Source organism: Lactuca sativa, chromosome 3, assembly GCF_002870075.4.
Source record: "Lactuca sativa cultivar Salinas chromosome 3, Lsat_Salinas_v11, whole genome shotgun sequence".
Classification (NCBI taxonomy): Eukaryota; Viridiplantae; Streptophyta; class Magnoliopsida; order Asterales; family Asteraceae; genus Lactuca; species Lactuca sativa.
In genome coordinates, this window is record NC_056625.2 from 246,796,379 (window position 1) to 246,821,270 (window position 24,892).

Consider the following 24,892-nt stretch of genomic DNA (forward strand, 5'->3'; position numbering starts at 1 on the left):
CTTGTATTGCCCCCCCCCCCCCCCCCCCCCCCCGCCTTGAAAGCATATAAAAGCATTTATAGAACATTTAAAAGGTTAATTATGGGGTATGAACTCACTTGAAAGTTTGAAGAAAGTGAGATGGAAACCGGGCAGTGTTTCGTCTTGGGAAACAGGTTTTTCTCGGGATTCTCGGGAATCTCGGGAGTAAAAACGACCTTCGGGACTTGAGAAAAATGACCGGGGCTTCGGGATAGAATGGGCAAGGAAAACCAGACAAGAATGCACAAGAGAGGAGAGAAATGGATCCCCTTCTTCGGAACCCTCGCATCCCTTTTATAGGGGCTGGAATCGCCTCGGTACGTAGGGCGTACGAGGGTACGCGGGGCGTACGCGTACGTCATGCATGACCGAGTCCTCGACTGCCTCGGGCTTCGGATGGGACAAGGGGTAGCTTCGCATAGGTCGGGACGTGGACGATCCGAGGCCTAGGCCTTGAGTACGCGAGGCGTACGAGGATACGCAGGGCGTACTTCGGCCCTATCTGCTGACTCGTCTTCGGATATTACCAAGAGTATATAATTAAATTTATATTTAATTTAATTAATAAACTTCTAAAATTCATATCTTCTTCATACGAATTCCGTTTTCGATGGTCTTTATATCTACGCGTAGGTGAGACTACGCTCTACAACTTTCGTTTAGACTCCGTCGGCAAATTTTGAAATTATTTTTATTATTTATTTTTAAAAGGTCGTGTTTAAGGAACTTCTTTAGAAATTCATAACTTCTTTATCTGACGTCGGTTTTTGCCAGACTTTTTACTGCTGAATTACCATTGTTGAGACCTTCAATTCTCGTTTAGGTCATTCCGGCCAAAAGTCGCTCGATCTCCGATTCGAGTTTTTAGCTGTCTGTTGCTATGCCGAACTTGGAAAAATTATATCTTCAATATACGAAGTCGGATTTGGGCATTCTTTTTACGTACGATCACGGTTTAATGAAATTAAACATAGTAGGAATTTAAATAGAAACTTTTTGGACATATTATTATCAAAGTTAATTTCATTAACTCAAAGGTGGTTACAATACTTGACTTTTTAGGTCATTACAAAGAGTTGAAATATCGGGTTGTCACAATTAGTCAAAATCGATTCTTGTCCTTTTCCCTCTAAATGCGCTAGACATTTGGAAAATTTTAGAATGGTCAAATGTTATAGCATTTGCAATCGATCCTATACCCGAAGCGTATGGGACACGATGCATAATGTCTTACATAAAGATTTGATACTTTATCAATCTTCTGCCATAATATTTTATGTGCTACATTTTCAAAATTTAAACTACGAAGAGGAATGCCGTAATCATAATCGAATTTTTAAGAACGCACTATGTTTCATTGAATAAATTTATTAGCATTCCACAACGTAAGCCTTTAGATTTGAAATGAAGCATAATATTCTCTCCCTTAATTATAGCAAAACAACTATTCAATCCTTACAACTTTGTAAAGCAAGACTCTTGTTTTCTATAATTAATATTGCTACCTTGCAATACTTGACTTAATAATCATACAATTATAACATTTATGCTCCCATTATGATGATTATTATAACCATAACACTTGTGCTCCCACTAGCTTTGACATGTATTCAGAAACAACTTAACTTTCAGAAAAACAATACCTATTGAATTTCTTAAGTTCATGCTTCTAATACCTAATGCTTTGATAATCTTTTTTCTAAGCTTTTACACTTTTGCCTTAGATAGCTCATATGCGTGTCTAAACAATTCAGACTAATTGCCAAACCTCACAATTCAAATCATGGAAAAGGATACCGTAACCATAATCGAATTCGAGAATACTATTTTCAAAATCACTATCTTTTAAAATCTTTCTTAGTGAAAGCATTTCCTCACAATCATTTTCATGAAGGAGGGAATCTTATGACACTTAGATTTTAATGATGTATGTGTTCCTATCCATGTGAATTTATCAAAACCAAAGTTTACGACAAATTCAAACTCATATGGACCAAACTTTCTTAATCTTGACTTCTTGCCTTATGGTAACACAGCTGCTCACCATGTCTTGCAAGTAGTTAAGCAGCTCACCCTTTCCTATCAATGTACTTTCCATTGATCAAGGTGCCTGCCTTTTATGCGTTCAAATGAGAACTCATAGAACTAACATGCATAATTAACTCAATTGGAATGGCACAGAAACAAAACAGTGTCAACGCGATAGGTTGTAAACCTCAACTCGTGTGCTAGTGATGATCTATAAGTTTTATTTTGATTTGTTCTTAAAACCTTTCAAGAACATTAAGACTCCCACTGACTCCTTGACATATAAGATTCTCTTTTCAATAAACATTTCTTGACAAACAAATATTCAAGAGTTAGTCTAGTTTTTATCAAAACACTTCATAAATTTGTCCTATTTGGTCATTGTCTTATCCAAGACATCATAACTTTCCACATTTGATGAATGTTATAAACCTTCTTAATACTTATCACTCAATTTCACAATCTTAACTCTAATACTTGTTTTGGAACGAAGTATGATTGACTTCTTGATTTAACCATTTCTTCAATTCTTGATTCCTCTTCTCAGACATACAATTGTACTAAGACTCACTTATAGGATCAATTGAGATATGCTTCTTAATTATTATGACCTATCTTAAAGCATAAAAGGTACTCTCCCTTATTCTTAAAATGGACAAACTTTTATCTTTCTGCCTACTTGATTCTTCTTATTCGTTCTGCTATTTATTTAAACTTTTCAATCAATTCAGAATTACACTTAATCTTATAAGTATAATCATATTTACTAAACCTTTAGTAAATCATGACGAATATCTTTGTTACTCTTACGGTGCACTTGATCAACACACAACTTTGTGTACTCGATCTCCTAGTCCTTCACTTGACACTTTGTCAATGAATTAGTCTAATTTCCAAATATGAAATTTCTCATTCATTGTGCAACCAAGTTGCATGATTCCAAGTTTCTGTCGAATTGAAACTTGGGCGATGAGAAACTCTCCCTATTTGGTAAATTCTCGACATTTACACAAATAATATAATTAAGAATCAAATCCATTATTGCTAACAATAGAAACATTCAAACATCAATTTTTCTTATACGCCATTGCAAGGATAAATAAATAATATAAAATCAAAATTTATTTTATTGCGGAAAAATTTGTCCTTACAATGCAATTCATTGAAAAACTATGCTAATACATCTTTCTTAGCAATCTAATTCTAACTCTATGTAGCAGCTCGAGAATCTAATCTTCAAGTAATGCGATCGAAATCCATTCCTTCACGGTTAGATTCTGCTCACTTCTTTCCTCAAGCTTCCTCTATTTTCTTTGATCCTACAAAACATCAATTGTAATCTTATCACATTATGTATTAAGAATCTTGAATACGAGCTTAAAAGAGTTAGTCAATGGATTTTACCTAAAGCAGAGCCATACGTTTTGACTCTCCCATCTCTTAGTTCTCTTAGGTAAATAGGGCAGCTTCGTCTCCAATGCCTCTTCTCTTGGCAATAAAAGCAAATCGACTCTTTTGGAACAACACATGGAACTACTTCAGATATTGCCTTTCTCTTATGATCAAACTCTTCGATCATGGCATGTCTTTTGTTGCTATTGGCTATATCCATAAAGGTCTGGAAGGCAGATTCACCAATCAACTTTACTTTTCCATTGCGCCAAACCATTGCTGATTCAGCAGCAATAACCATATAAGTGAGATCTATAAGGGTCACGTTGTGGTTCATCATATAGTACTCCCTTATGAGCTCACTATACTAGTTAGGAAGTGACTGAAGAACCTAGTCAACAGCTATCTCCTCACAGACAACAGATCCCAACATTCTTAACTTATCAATGTGTGACTTCATCCCTAGGACGTGTGCACACACCGACTTTCCTTCTTTAAGTTTACTTGCCAAAAGGGCTTGAGTGAGCTTGAACCTTTCAAGCCTTCGAACTTGTGGGTTAGGGAGAATAATTGGAGGAGGTGGAGGAAGTGAAGCATGATCTCTTGTTCCTCGATCGAATCGTGGAATATCATCTTCATGTGGAATGCTTGTTCCAAGAGATTTGGGAAGACCATAGTTGTCGTACTTTGACATCTAAAAAACGGGAGAAAACGAATTCAAGTTAGTTGATTGATTAAGTCCTTAGTAAATCACCAAAATGAGATACTAAGGCTACAACCTAGAAAAGGGATGTCGTAATCTAGTTGCAGAATATTTGAAGGTAAGTGAATGACGATTCACTAATTTCCACCATGAAAAACGAAAAAGAAATTTAAGTTTTAAATCTATGAAAACTCCTAGAGCCTTTGAGATTCATTGAACTTTTCAATGGCATGTTTAAATCTCGATATGCCCCTCTAGTTTGTGACTGGGATGCCGAGGATCACAAAGCGGGTGTGAATAACCATGCAAACTTACATGGTGCCCTCACATGTTACAGTCACCTATTCGATGTGCCGGTAAACCACACACGCTCCACCGATCTATGGCAAACATTGAGTCACCCTTTGCTACCTTAGCTTAGAACCATTTAGTCTGTCGGTAAACCACACACGCTCCACTAACGTCTTCCCAAGGGCAGAAAGTGTAATTTCATGGAATTGCATCAATTCACTTTTGCCTAAGTAACTAAGATTGGGAATTTGTAAAACATTTAGTTACTTTTGTACTTCATTATACTTATAATGGAAGGTTTGTGTCCTATCCTACCCGTTCGGCTAACGACCCTCCACTAGTCAAGATTGCGGTGGGTAAGAGTGGATACCCATTCAATCGCCATTTTATAGGCAATTTCCTTAAACACCCCTTATAGACCAGCTTCGTGAATGAGGCCTACTAACGGTAAGACTGACTTTTACTCATACATATATATAATGTTAGACTTTTAATGTCATATATAGTATAGGGTGTATTTTACACTTTTAAAATACCGGGAGGTCTAATTTAACAATTATACTTTTAATTCAATTAAATTGTAAACCAAAACTTTATGGATTTATTAAACCTCTTTTAATTATACACCTTAATTAATTAATAAAACCATAAGGGTGTGATTTGAACTTTTCAAAACAATACTAGGGTTTTAGAATTTAACATTCCTAAATTAAACCTTTAATCAACTTTTAAATTCCAAACTTGAGGACAAGTTTTGAAACATTTCAAAACATTAGGGTTTAGAATTTAAATATACATCAAAATTAAACTTTTATTCAAAATTTAAATTCCAAAACTTGAGGACAAATTTTGAAACCTTTTTTCAAAACATTAGCGTTTCAACTATTTAAATTTCAAACTAAACTTTTGAGTTCATATTTAAACTATAAAACCTAAAGGGGAAAATTTGAAACTTTTCATAACACAAGGATTAAATAACAAATAATATAAATCAAACAATTAATTTTGTCATTATCTATATTTGACCTAATTTCAATTTCTTGCAAAATAAGTTACCCAATTAATACAAATAATCAACTTTAATCATATAAGGAAGTTATTATCTAATCAATTGGTAATTATCTTTTGTTTAATCAAAGACATACTCAAAAATATGAAGAAAATTGGATTTTAATGATCTAAAACAGATAAGGCAAGTATCCATGAGAAAAACAGCAAGAAATCCCGAAATCCCCTCTTTCTGACGCTCGAAGTCGCCGAGTACCCATATGGGCTCGCCGAGTTCATCAGGCAGTTTCACAAAAATTGAATTTTTCAACTTGAACAAACATACAAGGCATCAATACAATAGAAACCAATCAAGGCTCTGATACCACTGATGGGTTTTAGTCAAAAGAACATCCTATGTGCTCATACAAACCCTAATGCTTGGATCTAGGTTTCTCTAATGTACATGCAATTCATCCAAGACTATAAACCCTAGATCTAGCATATGATAATCAATATAACATATAATTAGGGTTTAGATCATAGCTTGATTGTTATATATCAATAACAATATCAAATCCTTCTTGTATTGACTTTAGAAAGCTTAGAGTCACAAATGTCACTCCTCTAATGGTTCACAAACACCAAGAGCAAGAGGATGAAGAAGAGAAGAGAAGGAGGCTTTCAAAAACGTGTGGAAACCCAAGATAACTAGTTCACCAAGTTTTTGGAGCATAAGGGCTCTATATATAGTGAGGCTATTAGGGTAATCTAACAAGGAAACCCTAATTTGGATGCTTAAGCCCTAAGCAACCCATGGACTCCTTTCCTTAAAGGCCTTGAACGATTTCTAATGGGTTTCTCCATAGAATTCATCCAACCTTATAATATAAGACAATCCATAGCCCAATTGCAATTATCTTATAATTACAATTCCAGTCCCTTAAAGTTTAATTAATCTCTTTTAGTCACAAACTTAATTCTTATTAATTCTTGACTAATATTAATTAAACAATATGATTTCTCCTTTAATATATTATTCCCATAATATATTAATAAATCATATTTAATCCTTTCTCTCCATAATTCATCCTATCAAGTTGTTTTGGTCAAGTACATACCAAAATAGTTATGGATTTAGACACTAATCCAACAACTAATATGACACTGAGACCTCCTTGATGTTCATCAGACGTCGGACATTTTCCAAAAATTTTCACCCCATTCGTGCCCGCCTAACTGTAACTAGCAATTTAGGTGTGGGATTGTCAGTCCCGAATAGATCTATTCACAAATTCCACGCTCTCCCTCCAGGAGACTCTCGTTACACTTACAGGGAGGATTTACTGATAACCCAAAGGGATTAATGAAGATGAATCTCAAAAGCTAGTATTAAATTATTCATGATGTACTCAGTCACTATCGGATATCATAATCGTTTTGAAACATAATATAGTATATACGATTTAATACGAAGAAACTATATGGCATAATACTTTACAATAAACAGAGATAAATTGAATCAGACGTAGTTTATCTATTAACATTGCATGAAATTCCAAATTTATATAACGAGAACTGAAGATCCCCAAATTATTCCCTTAATAATTTGATTAGTTTGATTGTTTACTTTATTGAAATTCATGTGGTTATATTCGATAAAACATCCCTCATGCTGCGCATAATACATAAGGGGTAAAGATATCTAGAAGTTTGCTAGATATTTACAGAATCACATCAGTTTTAAGTTTCGAAAACGTTTATAGTTTGCTTGTACTCCCCTTGAAAACATTGAAAAACACTGAAAAAGGTGTAGGGTATGAACTCACCAGTTAGGAAACGAGTCGATTTGGATACTAACTGTCAGTTCGGGGCTTGATAACGCGCAAGGTTCCAATGTAATATGGAATGATACACAAATGTATCTAATTAGACTTTAATTCACTAATTATATGTGATTATACACTCCAAGACGCGAAAACACTTTAAATCAAGTGTTTGGAGTGACCTTTGTGGCTATTATGGACGAATTGGGCTTGGATAATGAGTTTGCTCTTCAAGATTAAACTCCTTGGGTATTTTACGGCCCTAAGACCATGTCCACATGAGTTCACGGCTGTGAACTCGTGGATGATGGTTTTTAAGGTGCTTAAGGGTCAAATATCACTTGGGAAATGTTGCTAGGATTTAATCTAATGCATAGGAAGGAATCAAACCACCAAAGGAACCATCAAAGGGAGTTTATGGCCCTTAACTAGGAGTTTACGGCCGTAAGATCCTATACCTTCCTTATATAAGGATTTGGTGGCCTTAGATCAATCACATGTGATTCAAACTAATTTTACAAGCCTTGGAATGGATTTAAGACATCATTTAGCCATGATATTGGAGTTTACGGCCCAGGAACCCATCCTTGGGGGGTTTACGGCCGTAAGATCCTATGGAGGTTGTTGTCATCATTTTAAGGCCCCTAAATCGATTGTGGTTGCTTCTAGACTTTAATCTAAGGCTTAGGAGGTGTTTAAATGACATTTTAACACCTAAAACGGAGTTTACTGCCCATGATATAGAGTTTACGGCCAAAGCAGGTTCTTGGGCAGTAAACTCATGTCTACTCCCTAAAAGTTGAGTTCAAGGTGTTCCAAGTCCATTCCAATAAGTCATTAGGTCGATTCCAAGCTCCAAGAGTGATTTGTGAGGGTTTTTGGGCTCCAAAACCCAACTTATATGTGTTCACGGCCCATGAGTGTTCTAGGGCCGTAAACACATGTTTATGGTCCATTTTCAAAGCTTGAAGACGAATTTGAAGGTTGAAGAGGGTCTACTACAAGTTAGGATGATTACCTTGATGATTTGGAGCTTGAATTTGGATGATTTTGGCCAAGAAATAAGTTGTAGAGAGAGAGTAGTGGGAGAGGGTGCAAAATCTTCAAATGGAAGCCTTTTGAACTTTATATATGGTTCAAGTTTTGGACACGGTGGAATTCTACCCGATACTGACGTTATATGATGCTTTTGGTCGTACCCGATTAAGTTACCGCAACCCGATATGGTCGAAACTAAAAATTCTCTAATTATTAAATTAGAATATTTTCTTGAGTTATTAACATGTTTGAACAACCATTAAGTCATAATAAACAACTCAAATTTAATGACTCAATTTAATAATGAAACGCATATAATTCGAAAACGACGGATTTTATTGACGGAACGGGTTACAATAAAGGAACGAAATTCGGGTTGTCACATTATCCCCTCGTTAGAGGGAATTTCGTCCTGAAATTTAGAATTAAGATACAAATCATGGATTCGAAAAGAGATGCGGATACTTCTGCTTCATCGAGTCTTCACACTCCCAAGTGCATTCCGGTCCCCTCTTGGCATTCCAGCGAACCTTCACTATCGGGATGCGACTTTGCTTCGTACGTTTGATTTCTCGATCCATGATTTCGATAGGTTCTTCCACAAAGTTTAGGTTTTTGTTGATCCCGATCTCATCTAAAGGGATCACGAGGGTTTCATCGGATAGACACTTTTTAAGGTTCGAGACGTGAAAGACGGGGTGGATGTTACTAAGTTCTTGGGGTAGTTGAAGTTTATAGGCTACAGAACCGATCCTAGAGAGGATCTCGAAGGGTCCAATGTACCTTGGGTTTAGTTTCCCATGCTTTCCAAAGCGTACCATGCCTTTCCATGCCGAGACCTTCAACAGGACACAGTCTCCAACCTGAAACTCCAGAGGTTTCCGTCGTACATCGGCGTAACTCTTCTGTCGATCCCGTGAGGCTTTCAGTCGTTCTCGGATTTGGATGATCTTCTTTGTGGTTTCGCAGATGATTTCAGGACCAGTGAGAGCACTATCGGGGAATTGACTTTTGGCTAGGTGCGTGTCCCCTACCTCGACCCACCATAGAGGGGATCTGCACTTGAGACTGTAGAGGGCCTCGAACGGAGCAGCCTTGATACTGGTGTGGTAACTGTTGTTATACGAGAACTCTATCAAAGGCAAATGTGTGTCCCACGACTTTCCGAAATCAATGACGCATGCTCTAAGCATGTCTTCCAGGATTTGGATAGTTCTCTCACTGTGTCCATCTGTCTGGGGATGATAAGTCGTGCTCATATCTAGTCTAGTTCCAAGAGCTTTCTGAAGGGACTACGAAAACCTTTAGGTAAACCTACTATCTCGGTCGGAGATAATAGACGCAGGTACACCGTGCAATCGAACTACTTCTTGGATGTAGATTCGCATAAGTCTTTCCATTTTGAACGATTCTTTAATCGGAATGAAATGAGCGGATTTTGTCAAACGATCGATAATTACCCAAATGTTATCGTACCCACTCGGAGATTTGGGTAACTTGGTGATGAAATCCATGGTAATCATCTCCCATTTCCATTCAGGTATCTCGGGCTGCTGGAGTAGACTCGAGGGCTTCTGATACTCAACTTTTACCTTGGCGCAAGTCAGACACTTGACCACAAAAGTAGCGATATCAGCTTTCATGTTTGGCCACCAATATTGTCTCTTGAGATCTAGGTACATCTTATCCGAACCTGGGTGGACAGAATATCTGGTCTTGTGTGCTTCCTCCATGACAACTTCCCTAAATCCTCCGAACTTTGGGGTCCAGATTCGGTCCATGAAACTGTAGACTCCTACAACTCTGATCTCAAGTTTCTTGTCCATTCCCCTCAAAGCTTCATATGACACATTCTCTGGTTTGAGGGCTTCCAACTGAGCTTCTCAGATTTGCATGGATAAGTGAGAATGGATAGTCATCGTTAGTGTCTTCACTTTGCGGTTTGAACTCTCCTTTCGGCTAAGGGCATCTGCCACCACATTAGCGTTACTAGGATGGTAGCGGATTTCACACTCGTAATCGCTAAGCAGCTCTACCCATCGTCGTTGCCTCATGTTTAAGTCCTTCTGATTGAAGATGTGCTGCAGGATCTTATGGTCAGTGATGATCGTACACTTGGTTCTGTAGAGATAATGTCACCAAATTTTTAGAGCAAAGACTACGGCTCCTAGTTCCAATTCATGAGTGGTATAGTTGAACTCCTGTGCCTTCAGCTGTCTCGAGGCGTAAGCAATTACTTTTCCTCTTTTCATAAGCACACAACCTAAGCCCTGATTAGACGCATCACAATAAACAACGGAGTCCTCCATTCCATTGGGCAGGGACAGGACCAGTGCGCTGCACAAGGCTCGCTTTAACGTTTGGAACGCGGTTTCTTGCTTTTCACTCCAACAAAAGGGTACACCTTTCTGCATCATAGTGGTTAAGGGTTTGGCGATTTTGGAAAAATTCTGGATGAATCTCCGATAATAGCCGGCAAGACCCAAGAATTGATGAATTTCTGTGGGTGTCTTTGGTGCCGAACAATTCTCTATTGCTTTGATCTTGGAAAGGTTCAACGTGTATACCTTCTTCGCTAACCACGTGACCAAGGAAAGTTACCTTCCGAATCCAGAATTCACACTTGGAGAATTTCGCGTACAACTTTTCGGATCTAAGGGTTTCCAACACTGACCTCAAGTGTTGCTTGTGATCTTCTTCACTTCTGGAGTAGACAAGTATGTCGTCAATGAACACAATGACGAACTTGTCTAAGAAGGGACGACATACCCGGTTCATCAGGTCCATGAATAGAGTCGGTGCATTGGTTAGACCGAAGGGCATCACTACCAACTCATAGTGTCCATACTGAGTCCTAAAAGTTGTTTTGGAAACATCACTCTCATGAATTAGTAGCTGATGGTATCCTGACCTAAGATCTACCTGTGAGAAGTAGGTGGTTCCCTGAAGTTGGCCAAATACGTCATGGATTCGAGGAAGAGGATATCGGTTCTTGACGGTCAACTTATTTAGCTCACGGTAGTCGATACACATCCGAAAGGATCCATCTTTCTTCTTTACAAACAGAATCGAAGCTCCCCAGGGTGAGGAACTCGGTCTGATGAACCCTTTGTTGAGTAGTGTTGGATTAATGTCTAAGTCCATAACTATAATTGGTAAGACTTGACCCGACCCGGCATGGTCCATTTGGGTTACATGGCATCATGCATTTGGATAGACTAAAATGAGAGAAATAACACTTAAGGTTTGTTAATATATTATAGGTTCTAATATATTTATAAGGTTATTTAATTAGTATTGATCAAGAAATAATTTGGAATTAGTTAAGTGATCAAAAGGAGACTAATTAAATATATGGGTTGATTGTGTAAATCATTCATTCTTATATATGTGGGCTTGTGATCCAAGATTCCTTATTTTGGACTAAGTCCATGGGGTGACCCATGGATGCTCCATAGAGGTTAAAATCCATGGAGCATAACGAATGGGTAAAGTCATGAGTTACATGGTGTAACCCTAATAGCCACCATATAAAAGAATCCCATGGCTCAAGAAATCGTGCACTATGTGTGAGTGTGAGGGCTAGACGATTTCAAGGAGTGTTCAAGTTTCTCTCAAGTTATTCCAAGTGTATTTGGTGTTGTATGAACCATTTGAGGTGTCACACTTGGGGCACTAGGCACTCAAGCTTCTTGAAGACTTTTTACATCAAAGAGGTATGTATTCTATCTTGTTATATTCATTGTTTTGTATGCTAGATTAGGATAATACCTTGGAAGTTCATATTTGCATGTATAATAGAAAAAACATAGATCCAATGTATTTAGGGTTGCAGGTACACTTAGGAGGGTTAGAATGCTCAAAATCCAACAGTGGTATCAAAGCCACGGGTTGTTTTTTGTTATATTGATGCAAATATTTTATTTTCAAAGTTGTAAAAAAAGGAAAAAAAAACATGAAGTTTGTTAAATTTTAAGATAATTACTTGTTCTTGTGAAAAACTAATTATTTGTAAAATTTGAATAATTTGCTTTATGAGTTGAATTAGGTCAAATTTAATATAAGATAAAATGATATGATTATTTTATTAGTTTTAAAAGTTTGATCTAAAGAGTTTTATTCCATAAGTTATGGATATGAAAAGGTTTTAAAAAAAATTGATTCAAATTTTTTATGGAGCTACAAAATTTTGTGTTAATGTTTTAAAGGATTCTATAACTTAAGAATAAGTTACGGATCACCAAAAGTTTTTTGTGTTACATAGTTTTATGAGTGAACATAGATTAATGAATAAAATTATGTGATAGTTGGTTTTAATCCAAATTAATCTAAAAGAAGTTCATAAAATGTATTTATGTAACTTATAAGTCACATTTATGAATCTTAAAACTCATAAAAGTTGTCATAGGTTACAAAATGAAGAGTCTTTTTCCTCATTAAATTGTTTTATGACTCCATAACTTGTCCTCAAGTTATGGATGTTCAAGAGTCACTTCATTAAAGTCTTTAAAACTTTAATTAAACTCATAAGTTATGAAAATCGAAGAGTTTTGAATAGTTTCAAAACTTGCCCTCAAGGTTTGGAATTTGTAAAGTTTTCCCCATGAATACTTTAATTCCAAGTTAGCCCTTAGAATTTTAAAAGTTAAAATTCCACCCTTATACTTTATAATATTATAAGTTAATAATATTTATATATATATATATATATATATATATATATATATATATATATATATATATATATATATATGTATAAGAGTAAAGTCAGTCTTACCGTTAGTAGGCCTCATTCACGAAGCCGGTCTATAAGGGGGGTATAAGGTTACTGCCTATAAAATGGCAGTTTAATGGGTGTCCACTCTCACCCACCGCTTCCTTGACCGGTGGAGGGTAGTTAGCCGAACGGGTAGGACAAGGACTAGAATTCTCCCTTCATTAAAAGTATTAATGATAAATACTAAGTAAGTAAACTCTTATAAATCCCCAATCTTAGTTACTTAGGAAAATGTGAATAAGGTGCTAATCCATGAAATTACACTTTGCACTTTGTTTAATTCGGTTAGTGGAGCGTGTGTGGTTAACCGACACGCTAACTCGTATTTAACAAGGTAGGCAAAGGGTAACTTAATGTTTATCATAGTATCGATGGAGCGTGTCTGGTTAACCGGCATATCGATTGAGGGGTAAACACTTAAGGGTACCAAGTAATTTGCATGGTTACTTCACACCTTGTTTTGTGATCCTCGGCATCCCAGTCACAAAACTTGAAGGGCACACTCGAGATTGAAACATGCCATTGAAAAGTTCAATGAATCTCAAAGATGTAGGAGTTTCAAAAACCAATTAAAACCTAATAATACATTTGGTTTATCTTGGTGGAAATTGGTGAATCGTCATTCACCTACCTTCAAATATTTTATAGTTTGGATTACGGCATCCCTCTTCTAAGTTATAATATAGTTTGTTGGGTCTTCACCTTAATATTTCATATTGGGTGTCATATTAAGGACTTTAAATCAACTATCTTGAATATCTCCCAAAAAGATGTCTGGGTTAGACATTTATGATATTCCTAAATCTCTTGAAACAAGCTTTCCTAAATGAAGATGATGTCCCATAGAAATCATACTTCTTTCACCTCCTCCAATTATTCTCCCTAACCCACAAGTTCTTGAAAATTTTAAGGTCACTCAAGCCTTATTGGCAAGAAAAGGTCTATGTGTGATCACATCTTAGAGATGTAGTCACATATCGACAAGCTGGGAGAGTTGGGTTTCAAAGTGTTGAGAAAGTTGGTGCCTCAACTACTTTCTAAGTCACATAGTGAGTTCCTTTGGGACTCCTATGAAACAGACTATGACAAGACCCTTAATGATCTTATCTATTTACTAAGATCAACTTCCAAAAACTTGTGGATATTGGGAATAATGACATTGGATATCCAGTAAAGCTCTCTCTTTCCAATGGAAAAGGATCGGCCATAGTCAATTCGGTTGACCAAATGGTAAAGAGAGAGGCTAAGTCTGAGATAGGCCCATTATCAAGGGTCCATAGGTAACTATTGCCAAAGGAATGGGCATTGGTTGCGAAGCTGCCAAATTTACCTAAGGATGTTAAAGTCAATAAGTTTGGCTCTACTTCAAGTAAAGTCCATTGTCTAACTCTATTAAGTGCATATTGATTCTAATCGCAAAGATGGATTTCAATCGCATGGTTCGGTGATTAGAATTTTTGGCTATTACTTAAGAGTTATGATATTTATATTGCTTAGGAATACATAACAACAAGATTGTAAGGATAAATTTTCCACAAAGTTTTAAAATAAAAGAAAAAGGTTTCGATTTTTTTTATTTTAAGTATCCTTACAATGGCATTTGTGAAAAGTTGGTACTTATAAGATTCCACTGATAGCAATATTGGAAAGTGAATTTGATTCGTTCATTTGTGGTGGTGTCTAAATTTACCAAATAAGGAAAGATTGTATAGCATGATGAATGAGAACTTTCAAGCATTGAAAAAAAATTAAGACTAAGTAATTGTTCACATGGATGTGTGAGTCGAGTGAAGGACTAAGGGATCGAGTACACATTCTTGTGCACTGGTCAAGTCCACCACAAAAGATCGATAAGACTATTCGTCATAGTTTACTAAAACTCAGTAAATATGATTATACTTACAAGCTTAAGTGTAACTCTGAGACATTGGAAAAGGTTCTAATGTATGGCGGAGCGAATAAGAAGAATCAAATTAGGCAGAAGGATAAAAGTTTCTCAAATCTGAAAAGATGGGAGAGTACTTTAGTATCGGTTTTGTGATCATCATAATGATTAAGAAACCATAGCACAATTAGTTCTCTAAGGAAATCTTAGTTCGTTCTTATGACTAAGAAGAGGAATCTTGAATTGTTGAAATGGTTAAATCAAGAAGATGATTCATACTTAGTTCCAATACAAGTCTTAGAGTCATACTCCAAGATTGTAATTTGAGTGACATGTCTTAAAGAAGGTTTAAAACACTTGTCCATTGTAAGAGTAAAAGTTTCCTACTCTGGTATATTTGAAAGTGGTAAGTTGTGATGTTTTGGATAAAACAAAGACCAACTAAGGCCAATTATGTGAAGTGTTTGTGTTGATTAGAATTCGCACTTTCTCTTGGATGTTTGACAAGGGAGTCTTATAGGTCAAGAGGACAGTGGGAGTCTTAAAGGTCTTGAAAGTCTCAAGAACTAATTAAGAATAAAACCTGATCATGAAGTTCTTCACTAGCACACGACTTGAGGTTTATAACCTATCATGTTGACATATTCTGTGCCGATTCCAGTTAAAGTTGGCTTTGCATATGAGTTTTTAGAGTTCTCAATTGGTTGCATAACAACTTGGAAGCAATGGCAGGCCCTTGAGCTGCCAGGTGGCAAGAAATTAAGATCGAGTTCAATCCATATGAGTTTGGATTTGTCATTATCGTTGTCTTGTGATTATGGTTTTGACAAATTCATATGGGTAGGAACTCATACACCATAAAAATCTTAGTGTCATAAGGTTTCTCTCCGATTCATGAAAATAATGGTGAGGAAACACTTTCACTTAGTAGGTTTTAGCTAGATAGAAATTGCGATATTTACATTCTCAAAGTCGTTAGTGGAGCGTGTGTGGATAACCGGCACACTAACCTGGACTTGTGAGAAGTGGAAAAAAGGTCTAACCATTATGATTACGGCATCCCTCTTCATAATTGTTTAGACACACCTATGAGCTATCTAAGGGAAGGTGTATGATTTTGATAAATTTTTATCAAAACAGTCTACTATCAGAAATCTGAACTTTTGTAAGAAAGTCAGCTGATTTCTGAGTACATGTCAAAGCTAGTGGGAGCATAAGTGTCATGCTAATAATCATCATGTTAGTAGGAGCATGATAATTATGATAAGTATTGTAAGTTAGCAATGTTAATTATAGAAAACAAAAGTTTCAATTGGGAAAGAGTTGTTTCGCTATAATTAAGGGAGAGGAAATTATACTTCATCTCAAATCTGAAAGCTTAGATTGAGGTTTTAATCGTATTTAGTTAAGGATATATATATGAATTTCATGTTGGAATGGCTCAACATAAGAAAATTCTGTATATGGGTCCATTATCTGTGTTCTAAAATTCAATTATGATTACGGCATCCCTTTTCTTAATCTGAATTATCAGAACTTGGCAAATAGAAATGGAAATGTTATAGCGAAAGACTAGTTTAGTCTTTATGTGAGACATCATGAATCGTGTCCCATATGCTTCGGATATAGGATCGATTACATGTGCTATATTAATCCTTTCTAAAATTTTCCAAATGCTTGGGGCATTAAGAAGGGAAAAGGTCTAGAATTGGATATGACTAAAAGGATTAATCACTTGTCGAGGACAATCTAAGGTTTACCAAAGATTGGGTGCTCATGGACAGTTGGAAGTATAGTGATAATTTTGGAAGGACCGTATTGACATAATCTGTAAGGAGGCAACTCTTGTTCAGAAGTGATAGTCAAAATGAATCTGGAAATGTTTCAAAGTTAGAATTTTCAATCTATTTAAGATTAAGGAAACTTAATGCAAGAAGGATGTTTCCAAGGAGTTGATCTCCTTTGGAATACTTTGTAATGTTTGTTATCAAGTCCTTGTGACTTTGTGCATAATCATTACAAGAGGATTAATGCTGATAAGTTTAGAATCTAACAGATTTCAGTAAATCGCATGAATTTGGAATTTTTGCATTTGCAGTAAGGATTTGGGACTATGAAAAGAGGATCATTGGAGTGATGTTCAATTGATGTATTTCACAAAGTATAGATCATAGACAAACATAGTATGGATACTTCGTGTATGACATGACTAGTGTTTAGAAAACATACTGTACATGCTTGGAGCACAGGACAACTATTGTTTTAAATTCAAGAATAAAGTTGATAGCTAAAACAGTATACAATGAATAATGTGTAATCATATGGTGATAAATAAAACATGTTTTATTTATGTTCATAGGTTTTGATACCATATTGGATTCAATTATTCTTGTGTTTCATTTTGCATGTTTTGACTTCCAGAATAAACTAGGTTATTCTTCCGGAATGACTAAGTTATTCAAACTATCCACAGTCGGTCATATGTTGGAAGTAGATATGAATCAAGACTGTCATGGGTTGGCTTGTATAGGTCTAAGATGTTGGACAAAGGGCTACAACACTCATGAGTGCTCATAAGTTCTGAGTGTTGGATTCAACCCGTGATCATTGGAATAACTTCATGGATTTTATCACGAGTGATCATGAGACGATAATATCTTATATTCTTCAAACCTAGAGATATGACTTGTTACTATGAGTTGGTTGTACATTGATTGCACGAAAACGCATTCGGTAACTCGGTGTTATAAAACGTGCCTTTGTGTATGATTCAAAAAGTAGTAGAACAAGCCATATGAGTTGAATTTTATCCATTCCTTTTACCTTCAGGATAAAAGCGATATATGTGGGCTCCTCGATGATTTGATGATGACAAATGGAAGTGCTCGGCCGGGCCAGGACTGATTTGATTTGTTCACTTAGTCAGTGGTCATAAATCGGAAATCGGGGAACAACAAATGGACAGAGAGAATGATTATAATCCATGTCTCAGTCCATATGATATCTAGAATGAAGGAATATATGATCCCTTATCTAATGGACAAGCCAGTGACAAAGGTCAGAGTTCATCTACAAGGTCAGAGTTCGCCAGAAGCTTTTGAGATTTAAGATTGTCAGTCAGTTCTTGAAGTCATACGCAATAATAGTTTTAGACTTATCCAAGTGGGAGACTGTTGGATTAATGTCTAAGTCCATAACTATAATTGGTAAGAATTGACCCGACCCGAGATGATCCATTTGGGTTGGATGGCATCATGCATTTGGATAGACTAAAATGAGAGAAATAGCACTTAAGGTTTGTTAATATATTATAAGTTCTAATATATTTATAAGGTTATTTAATTAGTATTGATCAAGAATTAATTTGGAATTAATTAAGTGATCAAAAGGAGACTAATTATATATATATATATATATATATATATATATATATATATATATATATATATATATATGGGTTGATTGTGTAAATCATTCATTCTTATATATATGGGCTTGTGATCCAAGATTCCTTATATTGGACTAAGTCCATGGGGTGACCCATGGATGCTCCATAGAGGTTAAAATCCATGGAGCATAAGGAATGGGTAAAGTCATGAGTTACATGGTGTAACCCTAATAGCCACCATATAAAAGAATCCCATGGCTCAAGAAATCATGCACTATGTGTGAGTGTGAGGGCTAGACGATTTCAAGGAGTGTTCAAGTTTCTCTCAAGTTATTCCAAGTGTATTTGGTGTTGTGTGAACCATTTGAGGTGTCACACTTGGGGCACTAGGCACTCAAGCTTCATGAAGACTTTCTAAATCAAAGAGGTATGTATTCTATCTTGTTATACTCATTGTTTTGTATGCTAGATTAGGATAATACCTTGGAAGTTCATATTTGCATGTATAATAGAGAAAACATAGATCCAAGGTATTTAGGGTTGCATGTACACTTAAGAGTGTTAGAATGCTCAAAATCCAACAAGTAGCTCGTTCAGTTGGCTAGATAACTCCTGCATTTCTGCTCGAGCTAAGCAATATGGAGACTTTGCTACGGGGGTAGCTCCAGGTATTAGGTCGATGCAAAGCTCAACTTGACGTTCAGGAGGAATTCCCGGGAGCTCTTCGGGAAGGACGTCAGGAAAATTGCAGACTTTGAGGATGCTCGCGAGGTCTTTAACTTCCTGTTTCTCATTGATTACATGGGCTAGGAATTCTTGGCACTCCTTCCGTAGAAGCTTTTGAGCTTTGATGCAGGAAATGATACGAAGATTGGAGCTAAGCTTATCGCCATAGATCATGAGAGTCTGACCAGAGGCGAGGTTGAGACGGATGGCTTTTTCGTAACAAAGGATATCAGCATGATTGGGATTCAACCAATCCATGCCGATGATAACATCAAAGCTCTTTATGGAGACTGGCATAAGATCGATGGGAAAAGAATGGTCGTTCAAGGTAAGGGTACAACCTATGAAAATATCTCTAGCGCTTTCTTTCTCACCGTTAGCCATCTCGACAGTAAATGTTTTGGTTAATGGTTGTGGATTATTTTTAAGAAGGCGTTTGAATGAATGGCTAACAAAACTACTTTCAGCACCAGAATCAAAAAGGATACTAGCATAAGAGTTTTCAAGAAGGAACGTACCTGAGACAATTGTGGGGTCGGCGACAGCCTCCTCTCGTCCCATAGCTACGACTCTCCCAGTATTGCCAGTTGATGTTGCCTTGGGGCAATTTATCTTGAAATGCCCTACTTCCCCACATCCGTAGCAGGCCTGACTGACACCCGCTCCGGAAGATTGATCTGTTGATTGTGTTGGTTTTCTGCAGTTTCGAGCAAGGTGGCCCTTCTTGCCACAGCTGTTGTAGAGTCTTTCACGACAGGGCCCGGGAGTACGATGATGATAGTTTCACTTGCTACACCATGGAAAACTACCAGTATATCCGCTGGTAGGAGTCTGAGCTGTGGATCCGACGGCAGAAATAGCAGTAGGGGCAGTAGCATCATGAACTGCTACCGTGTGCTGTTTCTTAGAGGATGCTCGTCAACTTTGGGCCTTCCGTTTGTTCCATAATTTCTTTTTACTTCCACCACTACTTTTAACCAGCTCAGGAGTGGTGGTCTCCTCATTAGGGTTGTCTACGTGATCCATCAGGGTTTGCGCCAGACATTTAGCACTGTCGAAAGTGTCTGGCTTTGCGGCCAAAACATTCCTTTTTGATGGTGTGACAACCCTATTTTTCCCAAAAAGCATTGTAAACACTCGAAAGCTAAAAAGCAACGAAATTAACCTCGAAAATAAAATGTTCAAGTATCTAAGTTGGGATACATCAAATATTAGATATCATGCCAAGGTTTCAAAGAACATAAAGAACGCTCAAAACCGGGTTATATTGAAGAAATTATAACCACTCGTATATTTACGACACGACGTTAAAACATTATTTGACGTAAAAAGTAGAATCTCAATAAAATGCATTTTAGCCTTAAGTATCTAAACCGAAGTCGTAGATCTCGTTGAAAGGTGAGCATACATAAAAAGATCGCCCAAATTGGACCTCGTATGAAGAAGTTACGAATTTTCAAAGTTTCGTAATAGTAGTAGAGGACTAAAAACTCGGATTGAAGATCGAGTGTTATTTAGCTATCGCCACCTAAACGGAAGTTGAAGATCTCCTCAGTAGTAATAAAACAATAAAAAGACAAACGAAAACCGACGTCGAATAAAGAACCTATGAATTTTTAACGAACTTTAGGAGGCCCGGCCTATTAAAAATATATCATTAAAAAAAATAAAGTCAAAACTGGCCGACGGAGTCTAAAGGAAAGTTGTAGAGCATAATCTCACCTACTCGTGGATATAAAGAACGCGAAAAACGGAGCTCGTACGCGAAAGTTACGGAATTTAGAAGTCGGAAGCAGGGATTACGCCCCGCGTACTCTGGGAGTACGCCCCGCGTACTAGACCCAGAGTCGAGTCTCATCGACCCGCCCAAGCTACGCTCGGCTAGACCCAGTAGTCCCATCGACCCGCCCAAGCTACGCTAGCTAGACCCGAGTCGTAAGCCATGACGCCATCTTACGCCCCGCGTACTCCGGAAGTACGCGCCGCGTACGGGGGTTTCCAGCCCTATAAATAGAAGGCATAAGCTTCGAGTTTAAGCACACATTCACAAACCTCCAGATACTCTCACACTCTTCTAAAGCTCCAGAGACCATTCCATCACCTCGGTTTCCGCACTCGAGCCCCCGACGAAAGATTTACGCTGCAGGAATCCCCGAAGAGCCGACGACGCAACCATTCGCGGTCGAAGTTCTACTCAACCCTAGCCTCACTCTTCAAACTTAACGAGTGAGTTCATACCCCTACTTTTCAATTCTTTTCACGTTTTAGGGGGGGGGGGAAATACAAGTACATTACAAATCATTTTTATAATATCGTTCTTATAGAGTGTTGATACAAAAATAACTTTATGTTTTAAAGGGATATTATATCACCAAGTTGTTATTACCAAATGGGAACATACTTTTGACAAACTATAATGAGCATAGTATTCAAGTGATTCATACATCTCGACAAATGAAATGCTTTCAAAAGAAGTACAGTCTTTTATCATCGTAAATCTGTTTATACCTAGTAATGTGAGACAGCTTCACGTACGTTCGAGTATGCATTATTAAGTCCTGTATTATATACCATAATCCCTTATAGGGGGAGCGTGATACTTGTGTATAAATCTATACGGGATTGACAATCCCACACCTAAGCTGTTAGCTGCAGCTAGGCCGGCAGGCCTGGGGTGACAAATGTCATAACAGTTCCAACGCCTGAAGAATGTTGTTACAGGCCAACAATGTCATTAGCATGGTTATAAAACTCACATAAAAGTATAAAAACAAGTTAGATTTACGAGATTCATATATGCATTTCAGTTTTCCATTTTATCGTTAACACAAATTTTATCACTATTATTCAAGTATGGAAAACACAAACGCACTCCAACACGGGAAACTTTTCAAATCATTTATAGAAAATATTGGATTTTCTGAAAACCTCGTTCATCGGTTTACTATCAAAAAGGTCATACTTTTTCAATACAAAACGCTTATGAACTCACCAACTTAATTGTTGACACTTTTTCGAAACCACTTGTATTTCTCAGGGAATCAGTAATACAGGTAACCACCAGCTTTTGGAGAAAAGAACACTAAGGATGTTTTATTATGGAACATTTATCATCTCATTGTAATATTCTTTTGCTATTATGTATAACGCAACAACATACGTTTTCATTATATATGTGATGGTTGTGTTACTTTCTTTACAATATTCAATGGTTGTGATACTACGTGAAGTCATCCACCCCCGAATGTTTCCGCCATTCTGGTTTGGGGGTGTGACAGATTGGTATCAGAGCTTTGTTTATAGTGAACTAAGTATATCGAACCACATACGATATACAAACTATAAATACAAAGGGGACCAAAAACCCTCTGATGAAACATTTTCATGAACAAAATACTTTCTTTTAAAGATATACATTTTTAAAAGCATGCATTAATCTCGTATCATAACAAGTTTTACTAAAAAGTATGAAGGAAAGTTACGACACTACGATTGAGCCTCGGGGTATGTAATCAGGTCGAGAATAAATATAGCCTGATCAACTATATTTATCATGGATTTGACCAACGTACGTCGAGGAATGGTTATAGTGGACAACAAGCCAAGAACTTACCAAATACAAATTAATTTAGTTTCGCCAAATTGAAATATTATAGGAGTATTATTAAAAATAGTTGTACAAATTATAGTTAAAAATAGTAAGTCGTTAAATAGAATTTTCCTTTCTTATAAAGTTCTCATACATCCATCCTAGTACAGACAAATGGCCGGATTCCATTTACCAGGAGATCCCTACTACCCAAACCAAGGCAACGGCGGTTGGATAGAAGAAGATTCGGAGGAAGACCCAGAGGAAATCGAAGAAGAGGTCGAGGAAGAACCCGAAGGGGTTATCGAGGGAGAATTTGAAGTCGAAGTCGGAGAGGAATTCGAAGTCGACGAAGAGATCGAGGAGATTTCTAGCGGGACAGACTCCGAGCCAGAAGTGTACGACCCTCCCATCCCTCATCCTCCCGAAATCAGACCATATCAACCGGGACCCATTCCCATGTGGGGAAGTCACCTCTACTACTGGAGCCGCCAACAAGGTGTACGCCCTCCTTTCGGCATGTGCCGAGATTTTTACAATGTCAGTGGGGGAAGCTCAGCTGATCGAGCACTCCCTGTTCTTGTGAACGCTGTAGCTACCCAGAACTACGAGACGGACAGGCAAGCAACCAAAGTTCGCGAGGTCAATGTTGCTACCCAAGGTAACGCCGCTGACATCCGCCGTTTGGAAGGACTACATGAGAATACCCAAATCTACACGGGGACACTTCAGAACCAAATGATAACGACTCTGGCAGATATAAGAGAAATGAAGGAACAACAAGCAGATCTCGAGAGGCGACTAATGGGAGTCAAACGGTCGGATGCCGAATCTAGCTCCGAACGCCGCAAGTAGAGCTTGTTCGATGCCCAACAATTTTGTTATAGATTAGGATTTCGGATAAAAGTTTTTCCTTTATTTCCCTTGTTTTCCCTGTTGTATCCGTAATCGGAGATCTCTAGGAGGATCAAATTTTCCCGAACAAGATATGCAATGTAACACACCTCAGGTGTGACCTATATGTATAAATATGAAGTATTTCTTATTATATACTCTCAAAAGTAGCGAGTTTTAAATTTCTATGCCTACCTTGAAACCATAAACTAAAGTCAAAACAAATTACAAGATACAACTAACACACGATTGTCAAAACATTAGAAACTTATAGTATTCATTCTTATTTTTCTCTACCAGAACATGCCTCCTCGTAGATCAACACGCAGAAACTCAACTTCAACACCACCTCCACCACCTCCTCCAATTATGGACACCGTTATGTTCCAGACTGCTGTAACCGTTGTTGTAACTGCAGCAATGGCACAAATGAGCAACAACGGATCGGGGGGAGGAACAAACAGTTTTACAAATGGCCAAGGTCAAAGCCGTTCAGGGGTATGCACTTACAAAGACTTCACCAACGGAAAACCTATTCCCTTTTACGGGACTGGGGGAGTTTTGGCTCTATCTCAATGGATAGAGAAAACGGAAGCTGTATTCGAAATCTGTGCATGTCCTGAAGAAAGCAAAGTAAAGTTTGCCGCTTTTACTTTCTCTGAACGCGCCCTGACATGGTGGAACAGCCACGTCCAGACACTAACCCTGGTGGTGGCAAACTCCATGGGTTGGGAAAACCTGAAAAGAATGCTCCTTCGAGAATACTGCCCAAGAGGCGAGATTCAGAAGCTTGAACAGGTATTATGGAACCTCTCGATGGTAGGTTCGGACATAGCTGGTTACACCAACAGGTTCAGTGACTTAATAACGCTTTGCCCAGGCATGTTAACCCTGGAGAGCCAAAAGGTCGAGAGATACATCTGGGGACTATCACCCCAACTTCGTGGAAGTGTGCTAGCTTCCAGACCCTTGACTTTCGCCAGCGCCAAGGAACTAGCGCAATCTCTTGTTGATCATGGTGTTTGTTAAGGAGTCGCGACTATTGTGGCTGAACCCACCAAAGGGAACAGCAACAATGAAATCAATGCCAACAACAACAATAACAAGAAACTTTGGAACAAAAGGAAGGGACAAACTTCGCAATAACCTTCAAAGAAGCAAATGGTCGCGGTTCATGCTGCTACTACCCCCACCACAACTCCTGCTACCTCTGCGCCAACAAAACCATATGCGGGAATTCTGCCCAACTGCAGCAAGTGCAACTACCATCACCATGGTATTTGTCGCGAGATGCACTGCAAAAACTGCGACAAGAAAGGGCACACAGCCCGTTTCTGTAAAGCATCA